At 39.4% G+C, this 17,010-nt stretch overlaps 1 pseudogene; it reads right to left on the minus strand.

Moving 5' to 3' along the window:
• Positions 1–474: 474 nt before the first annotated feature.
• On the minus strand, positions 475–749 carry LOC140622420 (ragulator complex protein LAMTOR5 pseudogene; annotated as a pseudogene).
• Between the last annotated feature and the right edge of the window lie 16,261 nt (positions 750–17,010).

Consider the following 17,010-nt stretch of genomic DNA (forward strand, 5'->3'; position numbering starts at 1 on the left):
ATACTTGAAACTAATGCAACAAAGTGTCAGATATACTTCAATTTTAAAAATAGATAAGTATGAGAAAACTGAGAATAAGGACAAATACCTTGCTCAAGGTAATACAGTAGCAGAGGCCAAATATGAATCCAGGCAGTCTCATTTTATTTTATTTTATTTTATTTTATTTTATTTTATTTTATTTATTTTATTATTTTATTATTTTCCTCTGACCAGATTTCTTGAACATAACAAAATTCTACATACAAAGTGACCTGGACCTGCTGCTTCAAAACATGATCTTTTTTTTTACTAATATTTTGATAAGTCAGGCCACTGAGTGTCAAAAGCAGCTTACTCTAAAATTAATAGAAAAGTGCCCAAATCACACTAAATAAATGACCTCACTACCGGAACTTTAATAGTTCTACAACATAATTAACGTTGGTAGGATTGAGCCCCTCTGACAGGCTGCTGGAGAACTGATATGAGATGTCAAGAGGCCATTTGGTGCACTGCCACCGTGATGCGTCATGTTTCTGGATCATAATGTTCCCATTATCAGATTCTAGACACACCACAGGAATATCAGTGGGGGCTGAGGTCAGCTTAGCTGCTTGCTGGGCTAAAACAGATATCACCCCAGCGTGCTCAGCGGACAGGGTACCCCGGCAGCCCAGATCAAGTCCTTGTGAATCTGTGCACAGGACTCCAACAATGGATGGACTCTTCACTGTGTCCTCCAAGGGCTGCTCCAAGGTCACCTCCATTCCAGCTGCTGCCTGCCTAGCCCTGAACCCAGGCTGTCTTTAAAGGCTACCCTCATGGGGCACTTTGGTGGCTCAGCAGTTGAGCATCTGCCTTTAGCTCAGGTCGTGATCTCGGGGTCCTGGGATCAAATCCCACGTTGGGCTCCCCGCATGGAGCCTGCTTCTCCCTCTGCCTATGTCTCTACCTCTCTCTCTGTGTCTCATGAATAAATAAATAATTTTTTTTTAAAGCCTACTCCCAGGTGCCTGAGTGGCTCACTTGGTGCCTCAGTGGCTCAGTTGGTTAAGCATCTCCCTTAGGCTCAGGTCATGATCTCAGGGTCCTGGGATCAAATCCCGCATCAGACTCCTTGCTCAGTGAGGAGTCTGCTTCTCCCTGTCCTCCTGCCCCCACTCCCCCTGCCCCCTCTCCTTTTCTCATGCGATCTCTCCCTCTCTCTCCCCCTTCTCTTTCAAATAATTAAAATCTTTAAAATAAAAAAATAAATAAAATAAAGGCTACGACTCCCTTAACTACTAAGCAACACTCTAAGGGATAAAGGTGCCATGTGGAGATGGCCTGAAGATGCTTACAAGTGAATTAAATTTGGGAGGAGATGCAGATCACAAAGGTAACAACACCTATGTGGAAAGGAAAGCCTTTTTTCCAAGGGTGTATTTTCTTAATTTGTAATTTCTGGGCCATAATTTGTTCAATTTTTATAGATGCATAGTAAGCATCTAGTAGCATTTGTTTGCTCAGTCAGTATGGAGTTTGGGATGCGCATACATTCCTAGAATAGGGGACTAAGGCGCCATCCCCACCCTTGGGGAGCGGGCAGTTGTTAGGGGGACAAACACACAATTGCACTGTGTGGAGACAAGCTTTGGAGGCTGCTTCAGTGCCCAGGGTTGGAGCACTGGGCTGGAGGGAAGGGAGTGCAAAGAGGGGTGAGGGGAGCTGTCTCCACACAGTTGTCTCCCCAAGTCAGTACGGAAGTTGAGGAGGAGTTAGTCACATGGCCAGGAGATGAAGAGCCTTCCAGGTCAGAGGTTGCAAACTGGCAGCTCCCTGTCGCTCAGCAGATGTGTTTTGATTATTCACAACTACTTGCCAACATTTAGAAATTGGGAGCTTTCACATGAATAAGGTTATATCTGGCTTCTCTTGAAAAACTGGAAGCTCTAGAGGTCCAGGGCCCACCTTCCTGCCCGACTACATTGCTGGGCCAGGGGGAGGGGACGCTCTGAAGGGACAGCTCTGTAGCATTGTGCCTAGCAACGAACTTTCCTACCCCTCTCTAACACAGGGCCTGAAAAGAAAGGAAACAACATGGGATTTGTCCTGGCAGCTGTTTGTAGTTGCTCGGATATTAAAGTTTCTGACACAGAGCTTCTGAAGAGGGGCCAAGCAAAGTGATTAAAAATTTTAATGGATTTATAAATGGCCAGTTGATTATACTAAATGCCAACAGGAGGAATGGCAATAGTAAGAACTATTTCCTTTCTTTTAGGTTGATTTTCAGCTCAGATGAGGGGTACCTTGATTTATCGAAAGGCGTAAACCTGAACTTTGTGTACTTTAAAATCACGATGCTTGAACTTTGTTGCTTTGAAAAGTAGCAAGGCCCAGGCCATATCCCAGGCCAGTGATATCAAACTCAAGCATTCAAATAGTTTTTTTTTTTTTTTTTTTTTAATTCTCCAGGGGACCCTGTTGAGCAGGGGTTGTGCAAACCAGAGGTCCAGTGCCTGCCTCTTCCTCTCAGTGTCCTGGAGCCCTGGCTCATCTCCAGTGACTTGCGAGGCAACTGCAACACTGTCTCTCAGGATGTCGATTTTCTAGGCTGCCGGGAAGAAGCTCAGCTGAAAGTCCACACCTGTTTGTAGCTCTGATTCAGAGGAAAGCCCAGTTCTAAATCCGAGGGAAAGACAACTTCTCTGCATGTTGAAGAGGATTGTTGCTTTTTGGCACCCAGAGCATTTTTACCTGAGGGTTCTGACAATTTAAATAATTGGTACGCTATGACTTTTATGGCTGACAGAAGTGTGGTTTTGCTGATGAGCTGTAAAAACATGTAAGAAATAGGCTTCAGGCTAAAGCTATCTGGAAAGAGAGCGAGTGAGAGAGAGAGAGAGAGAGGAGGAAGGAAGACAGGCAGACAAAATAAGTAAGGAAGCTAGCTCTCTCATTTTATTCCACGGACTTGTTTAAAACATTTTAATCAGATTTCTTCCTTCGGGACAGCAGCTTAGCAAATATGGCCACATTTCCAGATGTTTGGTCCTTTTGGAGTTGTATAAAACTCGGTTAATGTGCACAGAAGATTATTCCAGCATAAACTAAAACAATGTCTCAGAGAAGTGTTTCTGTGAAAAAGAATTGCTGAAAAATATCCCCTATTATTAACACTCAGCCTATAGTTTTGACCAAAGCACTGATTTGTGTAGTCCTCAAGAGGAAATATTAATGGCAATTGTAGCCTCTGCCTTCATAGAGTAAACCATTGGACAATACTTTTTGGCCAACATACAAATGGATCATTGACTAAAAATGATGAAAAGTGAAGACTTCCTAAACTTTTCTTTCCCTCTTAATCATTTTGTGTATTGGAGCTGAAATATCTTTCTGGGAGATTTATTTTTTTAGTTTTTTAAAAATATTTTATTTATCAATGAGAGACACACAGAAAGAGGCAGAGACAAAGGCAGAGGGAGAAGCAGGCTCCCTGCAGGAGCCAGATGTGGGACTCGATCCCAAGACCCTAGGATCATGACCTCAGCTGAAGGCAGATGCTCAACCACTGAGCCACCCAGATGCCCCCTTTCTGGGAGATTTAAAACTGAAAATACATGAGTTACAAATTTAGCAGCTCTAACTTCTCTGCTAAGACAATATTTGGATGAAACTCTTATTTCTTGGGCAGATCGCATACTTGTTCCATACTTGAGGAAAATGAGTCAAGATAATGTCTTACATTGAGGACGCTGGCAGTCACTGACGGAAGAACTTTTGGAGCTAAGCAGAATTGCTTGAGTTGTCTTCAGCTTTAAAAATGATTTTGTTTTAACATATGCTAGCTGAAGCAAAAAAATAATACAGTAGAAGCTATGCGTCTATCAGAGTGACTGACAGAGTGAGATTCTCTAGAAAAATAGATTATTTTCCCTCAAAGAGAGTAAAGTTTTGGTTTTCAAAGTCAATCAGAAAACTAATAATTTGGACAGGAGAGGAATCAACTTCTCTTTTTGAGACAGTATATTTCTAATGATTTTTATGGAGACTATAATAAGGATCAAGAAACAAAAGCTTGATATGGACATGTTTTTAGCTAGCAGATTGAAAAGAAATAATGGCATGAAATAAAGTGGTATTTTTTTTATACTGACAAAGTTCTCATTTCTTTTATATTGTCTGAAAAAAAATCGATAAATGAAAAAAAATCTGTAACAGTTCAGTTCTCCATTACGCTATTTGTGTGTGTGTGTGTGTGTGTGTGTGTGTGTGTGGTTAAAACTTTATCAGATATATTCATATGTATTTTTTTTTATATTTTTGGGAAGATTCAGTCTTCCAAATCCTGAGCATTTACAGGTACATATAGTATTAAAATTCAATTTTAAAGATAAGAAAATTTTCTGATATTCAGGTTTCAACACAAAACTTAAAATGTGAGAGTTTATCTTAGCACTGCTATTTCTAAGACTATGGGGGGCAAACAAGAAGACATTGTAAACACTTATATTGGTAAAAACAACAGCATTCTTTGATGAGGAAAGGGGAAACTCCCTCATACATCTGCCTGCCTTATAGTCTTCAATTTCCTTTCCATAAAATGGCCGTGATAGGCTTGCATGAAAAGTAGGTCAGCAGAAGAACGTTCCATATGCAAAGAGCTTCTTTCTCGGTTCTCCTCTAGATGCGGCATCACACCTCGGTGTTCAACAGCATACTTTCTGTGTAGTTTCTACAGCATCCTTCCTTAAGGTCTTTGGGGATATGTCTGTCTTCTCTCTCATCCCTGAGAGGAACATGCATTTTCTAAGCCATGATCCTGTTACCCCCATTTTGTTATGTCTTGTCATGTCCAGCTCCTTCCCCAGTGGGCTAACCCCAGGCTCATTTGAGGTGCCGTGGACTCCTCAGGGGAGCCCTCCCTAACTGCCTCTCTCTGGGTGGCATCTGGCTCACTGCTCCCTCTCCAGGCTCCCATGTCCCCTGCATCCAGTTGGCATCACAGTCTGCGACCACCTGTTGTCATTTTTTACTACTCCCCTTTCTTTAGACTGTCCATGAAGGCTGTCCTGTTCACTGCTGTATTCACAGCACCCAAAATGGTGCCTGGCAAATAATAGCCCTCAATTGATAGTAGTAGACTGAATAAATAAATGATGGTGCTAAGGAAGAATGCTCAGATAGAGGTGTAACAGAACCATAGCCCAGGAAAATCTTAGAGGAATCTGTTTGGCAGTTGGTTAGCAATGCCAGTTGACCACACAGCTTCCTTCCATGGCAAATAAGTGTGTAGACGTCAGTGGTCTGTAAATTTAGCTTTGGAAGCTACTTCCTTTAAATCTGTCTCTCCCTTTCATCTGCATTAAAGAGCCTCCCTGGATCTATAATAGACAAGAATATAAAAGCATCATTCTCTTTCTCATCCCATCCTGTTTACTCAGCAACCCCAGCCCCCGCCTTCGCCGCGGCCCACATGTTCTCTATTAATAAGAGTTAGGAGAGGCCAACCTCACCCAGCACAGTTTCCCCCCTTTCTTTTCTCCTCAGGGAGGCCTCAGCCAACTGCCAGAACTCATGAGTGAAAGGCCTTGCCTGCTCTTGGGAGCTTCTGGGGGAGGGTGAAGACAAAGGTGATGTCTGGGCCTCCAGTGTCTCTCAGACCCAAATAACCTCAAGTGTTTTCAAACTAGCAAGCAGCTCATTTAAAATTTGGTGATAAGCCATGGTCTGCATTTGGGGAAATTTAGAGGCACATTTTAAGGAGTAAACACATTTACTATGACTGGAAATGGAGCCAAATTCCGTGCCTTTGGAAAAGTCAGGAAAGCAGTCACACCCTGGTGCCTTCTAAGTGAATTAACGTACTGTATTCTGTTTGAGAGTCATTTCTCTCTTCATCTTTAATTCCTGCCCTGAGGAGCCATCTGTACTTGGAGGGTATGTGCACAGGAGAACTCACTGTGGACCGAGGACCTTCGTGCTCAGCCCTCAATGAATGATCCTTTCATATACACTGGGGGCTCCCTCTCATTTTCGAACTCGCTAGAACTAAGTTGGGCCTACCAGCAGAAAGGTTCGCACAAATGTAAAAACAAAAGGCAATGGATAAATTTTCTACGTTCTTTTGGCTGGTGTTGTCGATATGGTGGTTATTTTTTTAACCCATAATTGCCATATATCCAGCCGTGATACAATATTATTCTTCTCAGGATCTCTTGCTTACCTTTGACAAAGACAGATTAAAAGTTCAAGTTATTTTAGGGCTTTGGGAGAGAGACGTTGCGTGAATTCTTCTTTCAGCAGAGGCAAAATCCTAGGGTCCAGGAAGAGTTAATGCCTTTATAAGGTGAATGGTATATTTCTTTCTTACCAAGGCCGAGGCCAATGCTTGATTTAAAAAAAACAATCAATTAAGTAGCTGGAGTCATGCTGTCCATCAATATGATTGTCAGTCAGCTATACCAATCAATGGGCTTATTTACATTTGAATCTCTTCTTTCTTTTGTATAGAATTTTGGAGACTTTTTCTCTTTTAAGATTTTTACTTTATTATTTTCTTTTATGCATTATATATGCCTATTGTAGAAAAAAAATTAGAAAGTATAAAAAAAAGCATAACGAAGGGAAAAGGCCCACAATGTTACCACCCAGAGACATACAGACACTATTAACATAATGGCCTGTTTCCTTGGAGAATGTTTTCAAGCTTACTTTTTGATTCCTGCCTGCCCTGCTTCAGAAATGCTGTTTTCCTTTTCTCTTTGCGAAGCATTTGTACCAACAAAAGGGAAGCCTTGTGGTGGCCCCAGCTGAACGTGCACAAAACCGTCCAGTGACTGGTTCTGGTGTGGCACATAGTAGGCACACAGGAAAAGTTTGTTTACTAAACATGACTGAATATTTCCAGAGAGCTAGTGATCTAGGTCTTGACAAACGGGGCGCTATTCATCAGCTAAACCAGAGATAGGAAATTGAATGCAAGTTGGAGAGAACAACATGGTATAGAAATGTAAGTATGGTTTTTAATAGCTGCTCAGCAGGTAGGATGAAGAAGCTAAATTAAAGAGGATGGGCACTACTGAACTTCTCTTTTCTTGCCAGAACACTTGTAAAGGGTAAACTCTGGGAAGCCATAAGTTCCTAAACTATTCTGAAATCCAAGCTTGTGCCTCTGGTTTCCACATTATGTGTCACCTAAACCTACTCAAAGTTTCCATTAAAGACTGTGAAAATAGCCCTTATTTTACATAGAATAAAATTTGGGGTTCTGAATTTCTAATTCATGCCTCTTATTTAAGTGCCCACACAAAACCTAGCGTTCACTTTTTGTAGCACCTCCACTGGGTTTCAGCATATCCTTTTCAGATCATTCACCAGACAGCATCCTACAGCTCTCATTCATAAAGTCCAATTATAAGACAAGAAATGTCAGGAATATACACTTTGAGAGTGGGAGGCAAACAGAACAGTACATTGTGACTTTGTAAGAACAGCCATGCATTTCCTCTGGGCTTGTTTTCAGTTCCTTTGTCAGCTGATTACATGGTCTTTTATAATTTCTCATCTACAGAATGGAGCTATTTGCTTGTGGATTATTTGAAAGACACAGGCTTATGCAAAAGAAAAACGAAATCATCATGATGTAGAATGATATTTCTAGCTACATGTTTTTGCTTTTGTTTTCTTTTTTAACATAATTATAAGAATATAATTGATAAGAGTGATTATTTAGATGTAGGAGACAAGCAAATATCCTATTAATTCAGTCTTAATGCATATGTAATGTTATATGCATTTATTATTTATATAATCGCATTTACCGATAACTATTTTCATATAAAGAAGAATGCTATCTTCCCTATGCATTTTGTTTTCAAAGAACATAGGTTTTTAAAGCATACACCTTATTCTCCTTGCTTCCTACAACAGTCACCTTAGTATTTGATAGTTTGCAAAACGATTTCATTATATATGATGTTACTTAATTCTCATACTGCTCCCCAAATGTCAAAATACCTGGGCTTGAAATCCTCATCTGGGGGAGGCCTGGCCAGCTTAGTGGATGGAGCATTTGACTCCTGATCTCAGGGTGGTGATTTTAAGCCCCGTGTTGGGCATAGAGCTTACTTTAAACAAACAAACAAACAAACAAACAAACAAACATGTAAACAAACAAATCCTCATCTGTGGCCTTACCCTTCCATCTGGCCCTGTGGATAAGTTTCCTCTTCTCTCTGCCTGACATCCCTTTACTTATGTTTTGAGATGTTCACAGTTTCTCCTCCATGAATCCTTTCCCCAAATAAAGTTGAAGTGAACTCTTTATTGTGTCCCTTCATTACTCTATAAATTCAATTTTCATAGGAAGTTTTTTAAAAAAAATCTAGTTATTTTTTTCAAATTCTCATAGTACATGACTATATTCTTATAAAATTATTATAAAAACCTCTTAGCCTTCTGAGTCAATAAGCACTTAAACAAAAAGTGAAAAGCAAACAAAAAACTGGTATCTTTGGAAGTAGTCTAAATTTGTACTGTCCAATATGGTCATCACTAGTCCCATGTGGCAACTGAGCACTTGAAATATGGCTAGTGAAACCGAAGAGCTGAGTTTTAAATGTTATTTAATTTAAAATTAAGTAGATTTAATGTGGCTGGTTGTTACCATAGTGGACAGTGCAGATTTATACTTTATGTTAAAATCTATTGTTAGATTGTTTCCAATCCCTCTCACCCATATAAGCAAATTACGTGTTGTAACTAAATAAAACATGAGACCAAAAAGGAATTATTTTTGCCTTGTTACAGGTATTAATTCTTGGGAAGTTTGCATTCCTTCTAATGCAGACTTCTTTGAAGCTCTACCAGATGTTATTGCATCCAGTAGGTAAAAGGGCACTTCTACTACAGGTATTAACTTTGTGAAAGAATGCTTTAGAAGTGCAGCAAATAAAATATCTGTGTCAGGGTTTATCATTTTAGTGATATAGTGGAATTAATCCTGTATTTAGCAGTGGGGAATTGACTCCAATATTTTATGACCCTCCCTATAATGAAGGGCAAGATAGGAGTCATTAGACATAATGATGAAATTATCATTTATTGAGATGAAAACAAGTCTAGGATATATTTTCAACTGAAGAAAATAGGTTACTAAATACATGCATAATACAATCCCCTTTTACATAAATATATATGCAAGTATTTATATAAGTTTTTGTTCAGCGGTGAGTCAGTGTACCTGGTTGAGAACATGGTCTTCAGAGTGACACTGATCTGAGCTTGCAACCAGGCTCTCCCATATAACATATGAGTGACTTTGGACAAGTCTCTCCCCTCTCTGAACTTTGATTTCCTCGTTGCTAAGATGGGATGATAATATTTATATCTTGGGGTTGATGTGTTAAATAGCATCAGTAAAGCACTTAGTACACATGTAGTATTTAATACATGTTAGTTGTGTTTCTAAGTAGTAAGTGCAGGCATAGAAAGAAACCAGAAATTATATAAAAAGATCATATTCTGAGAAATGATATTCTACGATATTGAAAATGGTCATTTTTCAGTTGTAAAGACACGGTTGATGTTAGTTTCATTAGTTGGATAAAACATTGCTTTCTTGAATATGAAAAAGCCCATTAAAATTATTTAGAAGTGAAACTAAAAAATGTGAGCAAACTCTGGAGGTCATGTAGAAATAGTCCAAGATCATAAATTGCAGAGCAGTATAGATAGTGTGATCTCATTTGTGGTTGAAAAAAACCCTCTTTTTTTTTTTTTTTTTTTTTTAAAAAGAAAGATAAAGCTACTTTTTAAAATTTTTTTATTTTTTATAAAGTTACTTTTGGTAAGCAACTCTGGATGACCTAGCAAGGGGAAACAGAGAAATCTTTTAACTTTTACTTTATGACCCTTGATTCTAAGTTCTTACATGATTTTACTTAAACATTTTTATTAATTGTTAAAATAATAAGTGCTGTGAGATCTTTCAACAGAAATAAAGATAAAAAGAGTGAGAAAGGAAGAAAATTGCTTTCCATTCAAGTCTACCTTTGCCTAGTCTGAAGGAACATGGCTTTCAAAGCCATATAAGGACTTTGACATTTCTTCAATGTTAGGAAGTTTCCGATTCAGACGAAAACTGTGATCATTCTGCCACTATCATAATATTTGTGCAACATCGTATTTTCTCTACTGAAATACTACTACTATTTATTGAGCATTTATTAAGATAAAAATAAGAAAGGTGAGAAAAGGTAGAACTTAACCATTTTCGTATCTTAAAGAACATTACAGAAAAACCGGGATGGCACTTCATTTATGTTTGGCCTCTTTCTATAATTTTCTGCCTTTTCCTTTTAATATAACGTTTCACAGACCAAGCTCCACAAGCCAAAAAAAATGTGTATTTTTCTCAGTAAAAGAGGAGTACGTGTTCCTTACAGAATAGAAAAAATAAACCACTTCTGAGGCCACCCCAGAGACAATCATTGGTAATATATTGGTGTGAAATTACAACAGTATTTTTATATATATGTTATATCCCTCTATATGTTATCTTTAATGACTATATAGAATTACCTTCATGAATTTACAGGGATTTATGTAACTAATCCCTTATTGCTGGACATCTAGATTGTGTCTAGCTTTTGGCCTTTGTCATACACATTCTTATAGTTGGATATTTGTGCACGACTATGACTATTCCTTTGGAATAAATTTTTGACAGTGTAACTGCTAAGTCCCCATTCAATCATGAATTTAGGATTTTGATGTGTCTCAATAAGTAATTGTTGAAATGAATCAGTGAACGGTTGTGAGTTATGGCAAACAGGAGACATCTGTGGAGGAGGCATCTGCAGTCAGGCTTAGAATTAAGTTGGTGAATAGGATAACTAGGGACATCCTTAAACCACTTTGGGGTCAAGAGAGTAAGAAAGTGTGGGAAAAATGTCCACATTCTTATGAATGCAGTGCACTAACTGATCAAGAAGGGAGGCTTAACCTTCTTATTATAGCCAGCTCCTGGTGCTGCTCTACAGTGTATGTTGTAAAAGAATATTTAAAACACAGTAAAAGAGCAAGTCTTTATCCAGCCTCTCTCCTGCAATCATAACTATTCAGAATCTACTCATCTTTCAAAGAGTAATTTAAGTCTTACCTTCTTCATGAAGCATCCCTGACTTTCAAGGATTTCTTCCTTTATTAATGCATAGGGTCTCGTCTTCATCCCCATATTCAAGAAGCATTTTTGAAACTACTTTGTGCCAAGCACTAGCTTATTTATCACTTTAATCTTCACAAATATGTGAGGTGGTTGTTATCACTCTCAGTTGACAGATGGGGCACAGAAGCTGGGATAGATGAAACAACTTTCCACTGTAGTACAAAGAGGCTAACTCAGAATGAAACCAGGGTCTTCTGTTCTCCCCAACGTTGTTGAAATCTATTTTTTCTAAGAGGTAGGAAAAGCCAGAAAGTGAAGCATATCTACAAGCAGAGGGTGAGTGAAAGCGAAAAGAAAGAGCATTGGTTTAGGGGATAGTAGGGAAGCGTCCAGTGAGTCTGGCATGGAGAACTTGAGATAAAGTGGCAGGAGATGCATTTGGGAAGGAAGGTTGGGAACGAGATCTTAATGGATGCAGAAGCATATAGCTCAGCTCTCGGAACACAGTGAAATTCAATAAAGGCAGGTGAGTTTTATAATCTGTTGAAGATTTAAGGTGTCCTTGTCAAATGGTCCCCTTTCCTAGTTAGACTGCGAGCCCTATGAGGTCAGTCATTGTTTCCACTGAGCTCACCTTGTATCCAAAGGGTCCAGTTAAATGCCTGGCATGTAGTAACAACACATAAATCTTTGTTGAAGAAATTAATTGATTCATGAACATCTCTTGGAGGGCAATACAGACTACACCAAACCAAAAACAAAGCAAAATACTGTTTTTAGAATCAGAAAACCTGGTTTCAAAGATCTTCTCTAACGTACAGGGTGTGTGACTTTGGGTAAGCAACGTAACCTCTCTGAATAGCTTATTCACCTCATGATAACACTCATCTTAAAGTGTTATAATGAGGATTAACTGAGATCACAATTTTGAATTGCTCAGCGCAGTGCTTGACAAATTGTAGACATTCAACAAATGTCAGTTGCCTACTTCCACCTTTCCACTATCCAGCACTGAACTGTGTGCTAGGTGAGCATATATGCAGATTTAAGGGAAAGCCTCCATTTCTAATATTTGTTCCTATTGTCAGATTATGGTTCTTAATTTAATATTTTAAAAAGATGGGGCACCTGGGTGGCTCAGTAGGTTAAGTATCTGCCTTTGGCTCAGGTCATAATCTCAGGGTCCTGGGATCTAGCCCTGGGTAGGGCTTTTCTTATCTGAGAGTCTACTTCTCCCTCCTCCTCTTCCCCTCCCTCTGCTCGTGTTCTTTCTTTCTCAAATAAGTGGATAAAATCTTTTAAAAAACATAATAAAAGATAAAAAATATGACTCTTCTTTAAAGCATGGGTTATAAAGTGCCACATACAGTCCCCGATAAACAGATGTTGAATGAATGGATGGATGGAATCAGATTTGAATAGTCAGAATTTTGTCAGAGTATCTATAGCACTCTTAAGATCTAAGATATATAAATATGTCAGTCACTAGTTGTTTAGGTCATTCTTTAGTTGATTTGAAAAACTCAACAAAAATTCCTTTTGTGGGGGATCCCTGGGTGGCTCAGTGGTTTAGTGCCTGCCTTCAGCCCGGGAGTGATCCTGGAGACCCGGGATCGAGTCCCACATCGGACTCCTTCATGGAGCCTACTTCTCCCTCTGCCTGTGTCTCTGCCTCTTTCTCTCTCTCTCTGTGTCTCTCATGAATAAATAAAATAAAATCTTTGAAAAAAATTCCTTTTGTTTTGATTCTATCTGCAAGATTGAATCAACCAAACAAACTTATGGTGACCGAATTAGTCTCCTAGCTATCTTGATGTCAGAATAAGAGGACCCTGGAATCAATAAAAAGGAACACAATCCATGAAAAAATACCCTGTTGTTGTCTGTCTTAAATATAATTTCTTTCTTTTCTTCTTCTTCTTTTTTAAGATTTTATTTATTTATTCATGAGAGACACACAGACAGAGGCAGAGACACAGGCAGAGGGAGAAGCAGGCCCCTTGCAGGGACTCGATCCTGGGACTCTGGGATGATGCCCTGAGCCTAAGGCAGACACTCATCCGCTGAGTCACTCTTTTCTTTTTTCTATAGCTTTATTGAGATAAAATTCACATACCATACAATTCACATTCAAAATGTACATTTCGAGGGCACCTGGGTGGCTCAGCAGCTGAGCATCCGCCTTCGGCTCAGGTCATGATCCCAGAGACCGGGGATCCAGCACCTAATCGAGCCCCCTCCCTGGAGCCTGTTTCTCCCTCTGCCTGTGTCTCTGCCTCTCTCTCTGTGTCTCTCATGAATGAATAAATAAAATCTTAAAAAAAACAAAACAAAAAAATGTACATTTCAATAGTTTGTAATTTATTCACAGAGTTGTGCAACTATCACCACAAATGAGTTTTAGATCTTTTTTATCATCTCTGAAAGAAACCCTGTACCTATTAATGGTCACTGCCCATCTCCGTCTCATTTCCTCAGACCCAGGCAAACACTAATCTACTTTCTGTCTAGCAGATTTGCCTATTCTGGATGATTCACATGAATGAAATCATACCATATGTGTGTTTTTGGTTTTATTTAAATGACTGACTTCTTTCACTTAGCATAGTGTTCTCAAAGTTCATCCATGTTATAGAATGTATTGATTCTGCATTGACTTTTTAATTGATTAGAATATTCTGTTGTACGGAAATACCAATTATATTTGCCCATTTTTCAGTTGATAGACAGTTGATAGATTTGGCTGTTATGAAGAATACTGCTATGAACATTCATGTACATATATTTTTTTAAAATATTTTATTTATATATGAGAGACACACAGGGAGAGGCAGAGACATAGGCAGAGGGAGAAGCAGGCTCCCTGTGGGGAGCCTGATGTGGGGCTCCATCCCAGGACCCCGGGATCATGACCTAAGCCAAAGGCAAGATGCTCAACCATTGAGCCACTTAGGTGTCCCTCAAGTACATGTTTTTATAAACATGTGTATTCATATCTCTTGGGTATGTACCTAGCCCACATCTAAGTTCACCTGTAGCAGCATTTGACTCTATTAGTCGTTCCTTCCCCTTGACTTCCATGATGTCACATATATGTCTGGTTTTCCTCCCTCCTACCTGGGAACATTTCAGTCTTCTCTGAAGGTTCAGTCTCTTGAACCTGCCACATTAAACGTTAGTATCCTTTATATCTCCGCCATATACCCTTTCCTCATTCTGTAATCCCCCCATGAGGAATCTAATCCTTCCCGTGGTCACAGTTACCAGCTCTACGTCAATGACTCCAAATCTTGGGTTCAATCTCTCTTTTGAGTCCAGAATCATATATCCAAATGTCTACTTTTTAGATCTTCTTAGCTTTTTCTTAAAGTCAACTTAGTATCTTTCACATGCCCAACCTGAACTCTTCATTGTCCTCTTTAACCTGATCCTCTTCCATGTTTTTTTCCTTAGGAAACAGATTGCTGGGGCCCACATTCAGACTTTCTAAAAATCTTGGAACCATCCTAGCTCCCTTTCTTTACTGACTTACTCCATATACTACCTAACTCCTAAAATATTACTTGAATCTATCCATTTTTTTTCATCTGCATTGCCATTGCTTCAGGGCAAGCTACCCTCCTCATTCATCTAAAGACCTACAGCAGCTTCCTTCTTAGCTGGCACCCTCACATCCTCCTCACTCCCTGCCAACAGTTTTCCATATATCAGCCAGACTGATATTTGCACAACACACAATATGTTAACCTCTAGCCCCACCCTGCCCTGTTTAAAACCTTTCAATGCTTTCTTATTGTTTTTAAGATAATGTTCGAAATAGTATATATGATTTTCAGTGCTCAGTAAGTTCAGGCCCCAGTGACTGCTCCAGCCTGGCTTTATACTCTTTACCTCTTGTTCTCTGTGCTCTATCCACACCATCATTCTCTCACTTCTTCAAAAAGCCAAGAGTTTTTTTTTTTTTTTAAGATTTTATTTATTTATTCATGAGAGACTCACAGAGAGAGGCAGAGACACAAGCAAAGGGAGAAGCAGGCTCCCTGTGGGAGAGCCTGATGCAGGACTGGATCCCAGGACCTCGGGATCATGACCTGAGCTGAAGGCAGACCCTAAACCACTGAGTCACTCAGGTGCCCAAGCCAAGATCTTTGCATGGATTTTCCCCTCTTCCTAGAGAACACTGCCTCTTTACCTACCCACTTATCTCTTCCCCCACTTAGTTAATTCCAATATATCCTTCTTATCTGAACTCAAACATTTTCTTAGAGAAGCATTTTCTGAAACTGATCTCCTTGTCCCCTCCCTTCTCCTACCCCCAACTTGGCATAAGTTCTGTTTCATTCTCTTAGCTCCATATTTCTTTCCCCTAAAAACATTTATTTCAGTTGTAATTATGCATATATTTATGCAATCATTTTTAAATGCCTTTTTCAAAAGTTTATTTATTTATTTTTGTAGTCTGTACACTCAGCTTGGGGCTTGAACTTATGACCTTGAGATCGAGTCGATTGCTCTTCTAACTGAGGCAGCTGGGCACATTTAATCAATGTTTTTCTATGTAAATCGGTGTTGAAATTGATTTTGCCCCTATCGCCTAACAATGAACACAGAACCTAACCATTAGTAGGTAATAAATGAATCTCTGCTGACAATATGAATTAAGAAAGACCACCAAATTTCTGGCTTGAGTAACTAATGGATCGTGAGGCCCTGAGCTAAGTTATGGAATACAAGATGAGAGTATAACTGATTGGGATGAGGAAAAAAGAGATGTTAAGGATGAGGAAAGTTGGAGTTGAGGAAGTCTCAGGGAGCAAAAGCCGCAGGTGGTGGGACTACAGATTTAGAGCTGTGGAAAGAGATCAGGTTCAGAGGTTATGTGCATAGAACTTTTGGTTAAGATCTTAGGAGTGGCTGAGCTTGCCCAGGAAGAACATGTAGCATAAAAGGAATAAAAGACAGAAGACTAAACTAGAGATATCCATATTAAGAAACAGGCAAAAGAAGATTTAGAATCCAATTTGGGTTGGGACGCCTGGGTGGCTCAGCAGTGTAGCACCTGCCTTCAGCACAGGGCATGATCCTGGGGTCCTGGGGTCGAGTCCCACATCAGGCTCTCTGCACGTAGCCTGCTTCTCCATCTGCATGCGTCTCTGCCTCTCTCTCTCTCTGGGTCTCTCATGAATAAATAAATAAAATTTTAAAAAATAGAATACAATTTGGAATGAAAAGTCAAAGTTATGAGAGAAGAACTCTGTCACATGCTTCAGATGTAAGCTTCTAGTTTGGTCATTTGGGTGAAGTGATGATCATTAGATCTTTCAATTTTATTTTATTTTTTTATTATTATTTTTAAAGATTTTATTTCTTTATTTATTCATGAGAGACATAGAGAGGCAGAGGGAGAAGCAGGCTCCATGCAGCAGCCTGATGTGGGACTTGATCCTGGGTCTCCAGGATCACACCCTGGGCCGAAGACGGCGCCAAACCGCTGAGCCACCAGGGCTGCCCCAGATCTTTCCATTTTAAAAGAATTTTGAGGATCCTATTTCTCAACAACTTTTCATCTGTTGGTTTTAGCATTCATAAATGATCCTTGATTAAATCAATTATATCACTGGGGTTTGGTAAATGACGATTTTTAAATTTCATTTCGATTTCTTCAAGAACTCCTACCACCCCACCCCCAACCTTAACAAAAAGTCCTATTTTCCTCTCAGTGAAAGATTCCCTGGGGCACCTCCCTTTTCCTTTAACCCACTGCTGGAATATTTTACCCCACGGGTTCCGGAAAACAAGGCTCCTTCTTAAGAAGGTTGCAAAGGAATGGAGCATATGCTAGAGTGAGATTTGCTAAATCTTTAGAGACTACGCCAAAG

The sequence above is a fragment of the Canis lupus genome, chromosome 31, assembly GCF_048164855.1.
Source record: "Canis lupus baileyi chromosome 31, mCanLup2.hap1, whole genome shotgun sequence".
Classification (NCBI taxonomy): domain Eukaryota; kingdom Metazoa; phylum Chordata; class Mammalia; order Carnivora; family Canidae; genus Canis; species Canis lupus.